General features: G+C 35.3%; 1 pseudogene across 1 annotated transcript; it reads left to right on the top strand.

The window, feature by feature from the left end:
- Positions 1 to 10,400: 10,400 nt before the first annotated feature.
- On the top strand, positions 10,401 to 11,325 carry LOC306639798 (olfactory receptor 4S2-like; annotated as a pseudogene). Its single transcript has one exon. The product of its transcript is annotated as an olfactory receptor 4S2-like (transcript).
- The last annotated feature ends 528 nt before the right edge of the window (positions 11,326 to 11,853 follow it).

Below are 11,853 nucleotides of genomic sequence, written 5' to 3' on the forward strand. Positions count from 1 at the left end.
ATCATTGTAGAAGAGTATGGCTGAAGAAATCAGCTGGTAATGTGGCAACAGGAAGGAGGCAGGGAGGAGAGACAGAGTCAGAGACAGAGAGAGGACTCCCTTAATCAGGGACAAAATATGTACTCCAAAGTCACGTCCCCATTGACCCACCTCCTCCAGCCATACTCTACCTCTCATAGTTACTATAGCCCAGTTAACTTTCATCAGAAGATTAATGTGCTGATTAACTTAAGGCTCTGATAACCAAATCATGTCACCTCTGAAGTTTCCTGCACTGTCTCACACATGAGCTTCTGGGGGACACCTCATATCAAATATTCTACCCTTGGCACCAAAAAGCTCATGGCCATTTTATGATGCAAAATACATTTAGTCTATTTCCAAGAGTCCCCTAACCTCAACAGTTCCAGTTCAGCTTGTAGGGACTCTGACCCTGATGCACTTTGCCTGACCTCTCAGGCCTTCGAGATCTTGTTAGAAATCCCCATGACCCCCTAACCCAGCAGACAGCAATCCTGAAGAACCAGCACCATGTAGATGATGCCAAGATCTGCTACCATTTCCACCAGCAGCCAAACTTCCAGGGTACTTGGCTTCAGTAACCTCCAAGTGCCTGGGTGGCTGAGCATGGTGAAAAATCTTTCTAGGTCCCTTTGTGCAAGGAGGATGCCTCACTTGTCTGGTCAAGGGAATTTTTTTTTTCTGATTTTTAATTTTAATTAAATGTTTAAAAACTGGTATTTGATTCAATTATTGAAAAAATTTAAGCATATTTGAAACATGTATATACATTTCACAAAAATATTGATCCACTTTGTAAAAAAATAGCTTGGTATAGAAAAATATCATTTCTCACTTATTGGAATTGCCAACTTTGTTTTAAAGCCTGAGGCAATGTTAATATAAGTATCTCCTCTCACTACCAAGGGAAAAAGTATTCCATTTTATATCTCAAGTCTAATTTAAAGTGTAAACTACATATCCTGTCTTTAAGTAGTCTTCAATCACACATAATAAGCATCTGAACATTTATAGACTACCTAAAGAAATACAATTGAATTCACAGAAGGATGTATTAACTCAAAAGCACATGACAACACCACCAAAATGGTTTTATTTTTGTCATTGTCAACATGTACAGCATTGGAATTGCATCATTTTTGTTTTATTTCTCAAATATTACTTAAGTATGCATTAAAAATATATGTTTAAAGCCAGGAGCCATGACACACACCTAATTCCAACCATCTGGGAGGCTGAGCAAGAGGATCACAAGTTCAAGGTCAGCCAGGGCAATAGCACTAGACTTAGTCTCAAATATATAAATAAATGAATAAATAAATAAATAAATAAATAAATAAATAAATAAATAAATAAATAAATAAATCAAAAGGGCTGGGAATGTGATTAGTAGAACACACTGTGGTTCAATCCCCATTATCAACAAAAAACATTTAAGAAACATGACACATTAAGAAAGCTTCTGTAGGGCTGGGGAGATAGCTCAGCTGGTAGAGTGCTTGCCTCGCAGCACAAGGCCCTGAGTTCCATCCCCAGTACTGCAAAAATGAAAAATAAAAAATAAGAAGGCCTCTGTAAACATAATCCTTTCTCAATATATTTTCCCATTTGGCTTCATATGTAAATAATTTAATCTATAAAATCACAAATACAACTATGAGCTCTTATGGAGCTCTATGGCTTAGAAGTACTTACATGTTTTGGAGTTTGATAATGAATGTTCTCTTTGATTTATAAATAATATGCAGTATTTTCAGTGTTTAGTATCATTCAAATGCTTATCACAGATTCTTATTGTCTCCCAACTTGTTCTGCTAATAGACCTTTTTAATTTACTAATTTACTGGTAAAGATGCCATGAATTAAAAGTCATAATGGTCAAGCCAAGATTAATTAAAAAAAAAAAAGAAAAAGAAAAAGGGCTGGGGATATAGCTCAGTTGGGAGAGTGCTTGCCTTGCAAGCACAAGGCCCTGGGTTCAATCCCCAGCACTGCAAAAGAAAAAAAAAGGGGGGGGGGGGGTCAGAGAAAGTGCCTATCTAAATTCACTAAATCATATTAAAACCACTTCAGCTTGTATGAAAAACAAACACATTAGTGAAGAATGAATACCATTCATTTAAAAGGTATGTAATAAAATCTAAAATTTAATCAACAGCAAGATTAAATCCATACTAGCCTTGCAAAAAAAATTCCACTAGACTCTGTTACAGGAACAGAACCAATAATATCCTAAATTTTCTAAAATTTATTTTTGAATCATTTTGATGAGTTAGAACTTTAAAAGGAAAAATGACACACAAATGATTTTAGAAAGGCATACATATAATTCCTGATACATTTCATCATAGAAATCCTTATTCAGAAAATATTAGACACTCATTGAAACACACCACCTGTATAGTGATTTATTATATATCTACATCATATTTATTGGGTAAGAATTCCAATTACTTTTATGTAATAAAAGTAAAAAGGAATTTTGCATGTTGCCTATGTTCACTTTATACATTATTTTTAGGCCTTTATTTATAGAATATAAAACTTAGAAAAACATTCTAAATTAATGTTCTTATTAGATGTAAATTACTCAAAATACAAACAAAACTAAGCTAAGCACTATTATTACTTTTAAAATCTAAGTTTCTAGAAATTTTATTTTTTAGTCAATACAAAATTATCTAGTTCACACTGTTAACTGTCCAGAAACTGTTTAAAAAACTAAACATACTCTGTAAAGAGCAGATTACAAGAAATGTTTTCTATGCTCCTCTTTTAAAAAATAAGATTCTGGTATACATAGAGAATTTAAATACAAATTCATACATGGTCGCTAAAATCCTGTCAACTTTTAGCCTGATACAACATAAATCAACAGTTATTATGCATAAACAATTCAAAATTAAAGTTTATAATGGAAATGTCAACAAGTCATAACTACAACACATCAATACTGATGGGTTCCCACTGTACTTCAACCAGGCACAGCAGATGTGCTCATCTGATAGACAGACTGCTTAGAAAATTAAAGCTATCAGAGCCATAAATAAGGAACTCATAAATATAAACAGCAATGCCAAAACATTAGGGCCATTAAAAAAAATGAATAAGATGCAATGCAGACACATTTGATAGTACTCTCTGTAAGCCACTTTCCACTGATTATAAAGCTAAGATTTTATAATTCTTTTTAAAAGGAAAAATTTTCTACACTGCTGCATGCAGTAAATTCACTGTACATTCTTGACTACAATGCAATATTCAAATCTTCTTGAAGAATTTGACATATCTCATTAGGGTGTCTCCAGATAGCTTGTCATATTTTCAGGAGCCTGTAGTGCTTCAGTAGTCTTGCGAAGTTCCTTAATAACAGATGATAAAGCTTCTGGGTTAATTCCTTGTTCACAAAGACGTACACAAATAGACAGCGTTTCCGTATCTAAGCCAGTATTCAAAATTCTTGAAATCTCAAGATTAACGTCCATGGTCTCCCTCACCGCATTCAAATTGGTGGCCGCCAACGCCAACGACCCGGGGCCACTGCCATTCCCCAAAGCAAAGGCTGAGGGATGCGAGAGAAGGGCCTGACCCGGAACTGTAGTGCCTTCCTTTCTCCTGGTCAAGGGAATTTTTACTTTTACTTCTTCAAGTTTGAGATGGGTGTGTTCTTACAAATTCATGAGATTCCTCAAGCCATCTTTCTTATTGTCTTTGGGCAGTTTTTGGTTTTTCTATGGTGGCTGTAATATCATTAACAACCACATATTCCTTAGTCCAATTTTACTTGCAGTTTTCTGGCCAGGCTTCAAGTTTTTCAAATCTTCCTGCATTGCTTCTGCTCCTGATTATCACTATGAATTTGGCTACAAGCTGCCAATATTATCATTCATTGCCACTGCCTGAATACTATACTGCCTAGAAATCGTTTTCCACCTGGTTAAGAAGCCCATCACCTTTAAATTCAGCCTTAAACAGAGTCTCAGGACAAGGGGGAAATGTAGGTGGTTTATGTGGGGGCTCATGGTTTCAGAGGTCTCAGTTCATAGGCAGTTGACTCAGTTCCTTGGGGTTCAAAGTGAGGCAGATCATCATGTTGGAAGAGTGTGGCAGAGGAAAACAGCTGGGGATGTGGCACCAGGAAACAGAGAGAAGTGGAGAGGCAGAGAGAGAGAGAGAGAGAGAGAAAAGGGTGGGGGTAGAGAGAGAGAGAGAGAGAGAGAGAGAGAGAGAGAGAGAGAGAAAGAGGAAAAATATATAACCTACAGGCATGCCCCCAATGATGCACCTCCTCCAGCCACACCCTACCTACTTATAGTTACCACCCAGTTAATCCCTATCAGGGGATTAATGCACTGATTGGGTTAAGGTTCATAACTCAAATATTTCACCTCTAAATTTTCTTGTATTGTCTCACACATGAGCCTTTGGAGGACACCTCATATTGGTACCATAACACTCTCATAAGTGTAAGCCAGAGGGGAAGGAAAACAAGTAATCTCATGAAAGTAGAAGGGAGACCAACAGAGTAAATGAAGGAGGTCAGAGGAAGGGAGGTGGAGGGGAGGGCAAAGGGTACTGCTGGATATTGAAATTAATCAAATTATGTTATGTGTATGTATATGTATCCCACAATAAAAGTCACTATTCAGTGTAATTAGTATGCAGCAATACAAATTAAACAAAAAAAAATCTTCAAAGATCATTAGATTCTCATTTACATGCATAGTTCAAAAACATTAAATTGTTTTTAAATGCAGGTCACTTTGACATCATAATTTAAAATGTTGAAAATCTTAGAAATGTTTTTACATTGTTGCTGAATTTCCACTATGAATGGACTATAATTTGGAGGAAAATATGTAACATATCTTCAATACCAGAGGACCACGTATTTTTTATTTTTTTTTTATTTTTTGTTCTCAGTTACACATGATAATAGACTGTATTTTGACATATTATACATTATTGGAGTATAATTTCCCATTTTTTGGTTGTATATGATGTGGAGTTACACGGGTCATGTATTCACAGAACACAGGAAAGCAATGACCAATTCATTCTACTGTCTTTCCCATTCCCATTCCCCCTCCCTTCTCTTTGTTCCCTTCTATCTAATCCAATGACCTTCTATCCCCCACCCCTCTTGTGAATTGGCATCTGCATATCAGAAAATATTGTGACATTTTTATGGACAAAACTGATAATTTTGTATTAATTTGATTTGTAGTTTTGATTACATGAGGTAATTTTTTTGTAATTAGTTATACATGACTGTGGAATGCATTTTGACATAGTATACTTAAATGGAGTGTAAATTCTCATTCTTCTGGTGGTACATCATCATTTTAGTCAGTTTTGCTACTGTGACTAAAGACCCAACCAGAACAAATGTAAAGGAGGTAATGTTTATTTGAGGGCTCACAGTTTCAGAGTTCGTACTTTGTAGGAGGCCAGCTCCATTCCTCAGAGTTTGAGGTGAGGTAGAACATCATGGCTGAAGAGTGTGGCAGAGGAAATCAGCTCACATGGTGATTGGTAAGCAGAGAGAGGGTACGCTGGCCAGATACAAATATATACCCAAAGCCATGCCCCAATTCCCATCTCCTCTAGCCACACCCTACAACCTAATTTACTACTTAGTTAATCCTTATCAAGATATTAAATCACTGATTGGGTTAAGACTTTTACAACTCAATCATTTCTCCTCAGAACTTTCTTGCATTTTCTAACACATGAGATTTTGGGGTACCCCTCACATCCAAACCATAATAATGATATGGAATTACACCCATCATGTTATTATATATACTCATAGGGTAATAATGCTGGACTCATTCCATTGTCTTTCCCATACCCATACCCTCTCCCCTCCATCCCCTCCCTTCACTTCTCCCTTCTGTCTAATCCAAAGTAATTCTATTCTTCCCTAGGCACCCCCTATTGTGAATTGTCATCTGCATATCAGAGAAAAAATTTGGTTGTTCTTTGATACTGGCTTATTTCACTTAGCATGATATACTCCAAATTCATTCATTTACTGGCAAATGCCATAATTTTATTCTCCTCTAAGTCTGAATAATATTCTATTGTGTATATGTACCACAGTTCCCTTATACGTTCATATGTTGAAGGACACCTAGATTGGTTCCACAGTTTAGCTACTGTAAATTAAGCTGCTACAAACATTGATGTGACTGCCTTACTGTAGTATGCTAATTTTAAGTCCTTTGTGTATAAACTGAGGAGTGGGATAGCTGGGTCAAATGGTGGTTCCATTCCAAGTTTTCTGAGGAATCTCTACATTGCTCTCCAGAGTGGTTGGACTAATTTGCCATCCCTCCAGCAATGTATGAGTGTACCTTTTCCCCACATCTTCACCAACCTTTATTGTTTCTTTTATTCTTGATAATTGCCATTCTGATTAGAGTGAGATGAAATATCAGTGTACTTTTTATTTGTATTCAGAGAACTGTATTTCAAAGTCTTAATTTTATTTGAATCCTACCCATATGATCCAAAATTTAAACTTGACTTTGAAATAGCACATTATTTGGTTTATCATATTTTATACTAGAAGTTTATAAATACTTTCTATGTGTTTACTCTTTATAAAGTGTGAGCATTCACAGTTATTGTAGTGTTAATTTATCATCTGAGCTGCCTTGACTTATCAAATTACCTCCTTGTACTTCTGTGGAAATATTAACAGGGCTATATAATTCATAAAATTAAAATATGTATGTTAAATTTGAAATCATTTTATAGTGCTTTTCACAATTTCTAGTGCATTTTAATGAATGTTTACAATTAATATAAAAAGCTAGAAAGGGTAGATCTTAATGTCATTTGATTAACAGTCATTTGAGAAAGTAAAAGAAGAGCAGTTTAACTAAAACGAAACACAAAATTTAACTGTAAAAGAACAATCAAGTGATCTGGAGGAGTTAGTCATTGGCAGTTTAGTGAAATGTCTTGTGGTATGGAATAAGGTTTTAGGGAAGGCAATATAATAAGGAAAACCCTTATGGGAGTGGGAACATTTAAGTTTGACCTTAACTGTGATAAGAAAAAGAAATATTCCTTCACTATTTATATATGATCAGCCTTGATAGCAGAAGAGAAAGATTATTAACACTTATGATGAATGCATAAAGAGTTATTTTCTGCATAAATAATCTTATGACTAGTTTTTTAAAATTTTGGTTACTTATCATAAAACCTATCCTAAGTATTTAAAATCACATATTTAAAACAATTTTATATACTTTAAAAATCACATTAGAAAAGTCAAACACTAACTAAAGTGATGAGATTTTCTTGTTAGATTTATCCAAGAATTTCCATAGGGATTGCCTTTGGGCTTGCATCCAGATCCCTCCAGTGTCTTTAAATAAGTCTCCTAACTCTATGTGCAGCTACTTTAGGAGCCTTTAGACTCCATGCATTTAAGGGAAGTGATCTTGGATACTCATTATTGCATGGAAGGAAGAAAGAGCAAAAGACCCATGTGCATCTGATTTTTCTTTCAGTATTGTGATAAAATTCTTATTCTCATTCTGAGTTCTCAGAGGGAAATTTTAAGATACGATTTTATTTTAAACATAATTTGAAAGCTAGATACAAAGAATGAGAGCTTTTTCACTGATTTTCTGTGTAAGATATTTGCTTCTTTTTAGGTTAGAACTTAGATTTTTTTTATTTTTTGTTATGAATTCAAGAATAAAGGTATTGCTTCAAAGACTGGAATTGAATGAGGACAAATGTGAGTTGTTATTTTCATATTGTTTTTCCATCTTATATGCTTTTTCTTAAATACCTTCTATGTAAAAGTCATTATTTTGAATGATCATAACATTTCCTAAATTAAATAATGTGTGTGGCAGATGAAAGGAAGGTGTCTGTTCCTGGTCTTAGTCTATTATACATTCCACAAAATTTTGGCATTGAAGTTGAATATGGTTTTACAGAAGAAAATTTCAGTAGCCACAGTTGAAGTTCAAATTATAAAGTAAATGATTATTTCTTTAAAAAAGTAGAATATGTGTATATATATAAATATATATGATATACATGTATATATATGATGTGCATATATATGAGGTACATACATATATATGTATCACTTCTTTAACAAAGGGAGAATATAATCTATGAAATAACCTAAGTATAATATAGAGATATTATTTTCTAGAAGTTTTTCATTCCATTATTCTTCTTTATAAAAGAGGGATTCCCTGTAGATATTATATTAGAAGTCTTCTCAAATAAATGTGTCACCTTGATTTCAGTTCTATCTGTGAAATGAGAAATCCTATTGTGTATCCCATATCCTGGTAATTATTTTTCACTGCAATAGTTGTAAAAGTAATTCAAACCTCTGTAGAAATCTGTATGGCAAATCTAATGAAGAGAATTTATAACCTGAGCTTCCTTGGTCTTAGAAATTTTGAGAACATTAATACTTTTAAAATTAAAAATAAAGGAACTGATTCTAGTTAGTAGTTATAATGTGTTAAAGTCACATATCTTTACCTATTTCATGTGAACATTTTTGTTTGATTTCAAAGAATCCTATGTGTTAGATAGCATTACCACTCTCTTATAGATGAAAAAACCTAGGATCAAAGAGTGATGTAAACTGCTTAATTTTTCAACCACTAAGACTGGATCATATATTGGAATCCACTTAGTCTAAATGAAGCAGCACATCCATTCAAAATGATAACCTGTGTGATACACCCTGAGAATTCAGCATTTGAAACTATGCTAAGAGATAGTGTCAGTTTGACAAAAAAAGACAATCGAGAAATATGTAAATCGAGTCTTCAATGTCAGCCTTTATATTTCAGAGATCACTCATGAAATTGCTTCAAATACTATTAGGAATTTCCTAACCATAAATCATGTAAACTGGTTCTAATTTTTTTTTTTATTTCTAATAAAATTCCATGTTTATGAAGAAGTCTCCTTTTTCAGCAATGGTATATATAAAAACAATTTTCAAGCTTTTACTCAAAAAATTCATATGACTTTTCAGGTCCATTGCAATTGGACTTTTTCAACAATTCTAGAGAGTGCCCCCTATCCCCCCCAAAATAGAAATTAAACCAGAAGTGGTTAACTTAAGGTTCATATATGAACTTAGACCCATGCATCCATCACATTTCTAAAGTCGTATTGAAAATCTCTTTGTATATAAAATGTGATATTTTCAAAACATTTTTCATTGGAACACATACAGTGCAAAGGGTATGATTTCCTTGCTGTTCTAACTCTTTACAAGCTTGCTGACAAATTTTTCTCAGTGATTAGGATTTATTTTCTATAAACCAGGCTTGAGTTTAGCAGTTGTGTGACTCCTTTTAGATCAAGTTACTCCAAGTTGCAGAAAGGAAGAAAGAGATGTAGGGTGGTCATTTGCAACAAATATTTTTTTTTTTTTTTTTACTTACATATTCCAGGATTTGACAATGAACATATAGCCAGCCTGTTGGGGGAAAAAAACATGATTCAATTCTGAGATCCAAAGCAGTAAAACAGATGAAGTGAAGAAAAATCTCTGAATGCAAATGTCTCTGCAAGTTTGCTATTGCAAGAAGAAATGCTAGGAAATCTGACAACAGGACCCACATGATGAGAACTTGAGAACTCCTGGATGAGACAGGAAAATGAACTGGGAAAAAAGGCAAAGTGTAGGAAGCAATAACCATTCTGGAGGCCCATAGAATGGATCAACCCTCTTCTCCACAGATTGGTTTGTTGCTCTCCTTCTCCCTCCATTTAAAAAAAAAAAAAAAAAAAAAACATTTTCTTGAGTCCTAAAAGGACTTGATGAGATTGTTATCCAGAGGTTTAATATTTGCATGAGTTTGCTGAAATATGGTGTCTCTAGACATGATCGACTTTTAAATTTATCAGTTTAGAAGAACTGAGAATGAGAGTATATATCCTGCTTTTGAAGAACAGACAAACTTTGGGCGTTTTAAACACACTGGAGATTTCAAAGCTACTAATTAGTTGAAACACTGAAACACCATCTTAAATTGAACTGAAAAGCTGTGTTTTGTGCTTAAAGTATTCACCCTATTGTTCGTGGTGTGAGGGTTTGGGATTCATCACAATCAGGATTGATTTTCTGTGCTTATCCTGTTACTAGTGAGTCTGCTCTAATGATCTGCATTCTACTTATGAGTAAATATTCTACATATTTTATCCATTGCTGTACTCCTAGTGCCAATTATACTGATTGATTCATAATAAACAATCAATATATGTATTTAATGAACACATGATTTTGAAAATAAATCAATGATTTCCAATGGTCTATTGTTTCAGGTATATTATCCTCTCCCTTTAAATAATCAAGCCCATGGAAAAAAATGGAATATGAAAACTTTACTGAGTTTATTCTTCTGGGACTATTTAGTAATGCAGATGTGAAGACTCCCTGCTCTGTGATATTTTCACTTTGCTATCTTGCAATTCTTTCAGGAAACCTGGCCATTCTTCTCACCATCAGGGGACGTCACCTTGGTGAGCAACCCATGTACTTTTTCCTCAGCTACCTGTCCTTCATGGATGTCTGCTTTACTTCCACAGTGGCCCCCAAACTGATCATAGACTTACTGATTCAGTGGAACACCATCTCCTTCAGTGGCTGTGTGTCCCAGATGTTTCACGCCCACTTCTTTGGCGCCACTGAGATCTTTATCTTGGTGGCCATGGCCTATGATTGCTATGTAGCCATCTGTAGACCCCTTCACTATGTGGTCATCATGAGCAGATGGTGTGCTACATCCTTGCGAAGGCTTCTGTCATTGGAGCTTTTATCCATTCACTGATGCAGGTGTTGGTCATTATTCAACTTCCCTTCTGTGGCCCCAATAAGATAGACCACTATTTCTGTGACGTCTTCCCCTGTTGAAGTTGGCCTGCACTGACACAAGGCTCTTGAAGATCATAATCATTACCACAACAGGGGTGCTGTCCATTCTGACCTTTGTTGCCTTGATAATTTCTTACATCATCATCCTGTCCACCTTGAGGACTCGCTCATCTGAGGGCCAGCGCAAAGCCCTCTCCACCTGTGGCTCGCATATCATGGTTGTGCTCATGTTCTTCTTGCCCCTCACCTTCACCTACGTCCCCATGGCTGATTCTGTCAGCGATGACAAAGTGTTTGCTCTGTTTTACACCATGATTGCACCCTTGTTCAACCCTCTCATCTACACACTGAGAAATGCAGACATGAGGAACGCCATGAGGAAAGTGTGGGGACGACACAAATTGTTGGAAGGGACTTGAAGCCTTGGGGTTGGCGCCCTTGGCCTGATCTTGTTCACTACACTGAATCAATGTCAGTAAACAGGGAAGGTACAGAGAGGTGGTATGCATCACCCACAGTAGCATGTCTTGAAGAGAGAAGACCCCTGGCCACTCTCCTTCTATTGCTTCACATTTCTGAGACTACACAAGAGAAGGGAACCAGATGATCTCTAGGTTCTTCCTGGCTCTGACATTCTAGCAGTTAATCTGTCCTTCATAAATCAAGACAAAAGGAACATTATGTTACTGATATTGATTCAAATTAGAAACGCTTCGTGGTTTGTCAGCTGTGACCTGTCTCAGGAAGCAGGTTTCTCAACTGAGACATCTGCTATAGATACAGAGAATTAAGAACTTCTGTATTGAGGCTTCCACTGCAATTAAAAAAGGACAAAATAAAAGAAAGACGTATCTGTTGCATATTTTAAGGTTTGAAAACTCTGCGATGCAATGTAGTTTTCCTATTCACTTTGTAATCCATGGAAGATATTGTAAGCGATTCTTAAT

The sequence above is a fragment of the Sciurus vulgaris genome (genome assembly GCF_902686455.1).
Source record: "Sciurus vulgaris genome assembly, chromosome: 11".
Classification (NCBI taxonomy): domain Eukaryota; kingdom Metazoa; phylum Chordata; class Mammalia; order Rodentia; family Sciuridae; genus Sciurus; species Sciurus vulgaris.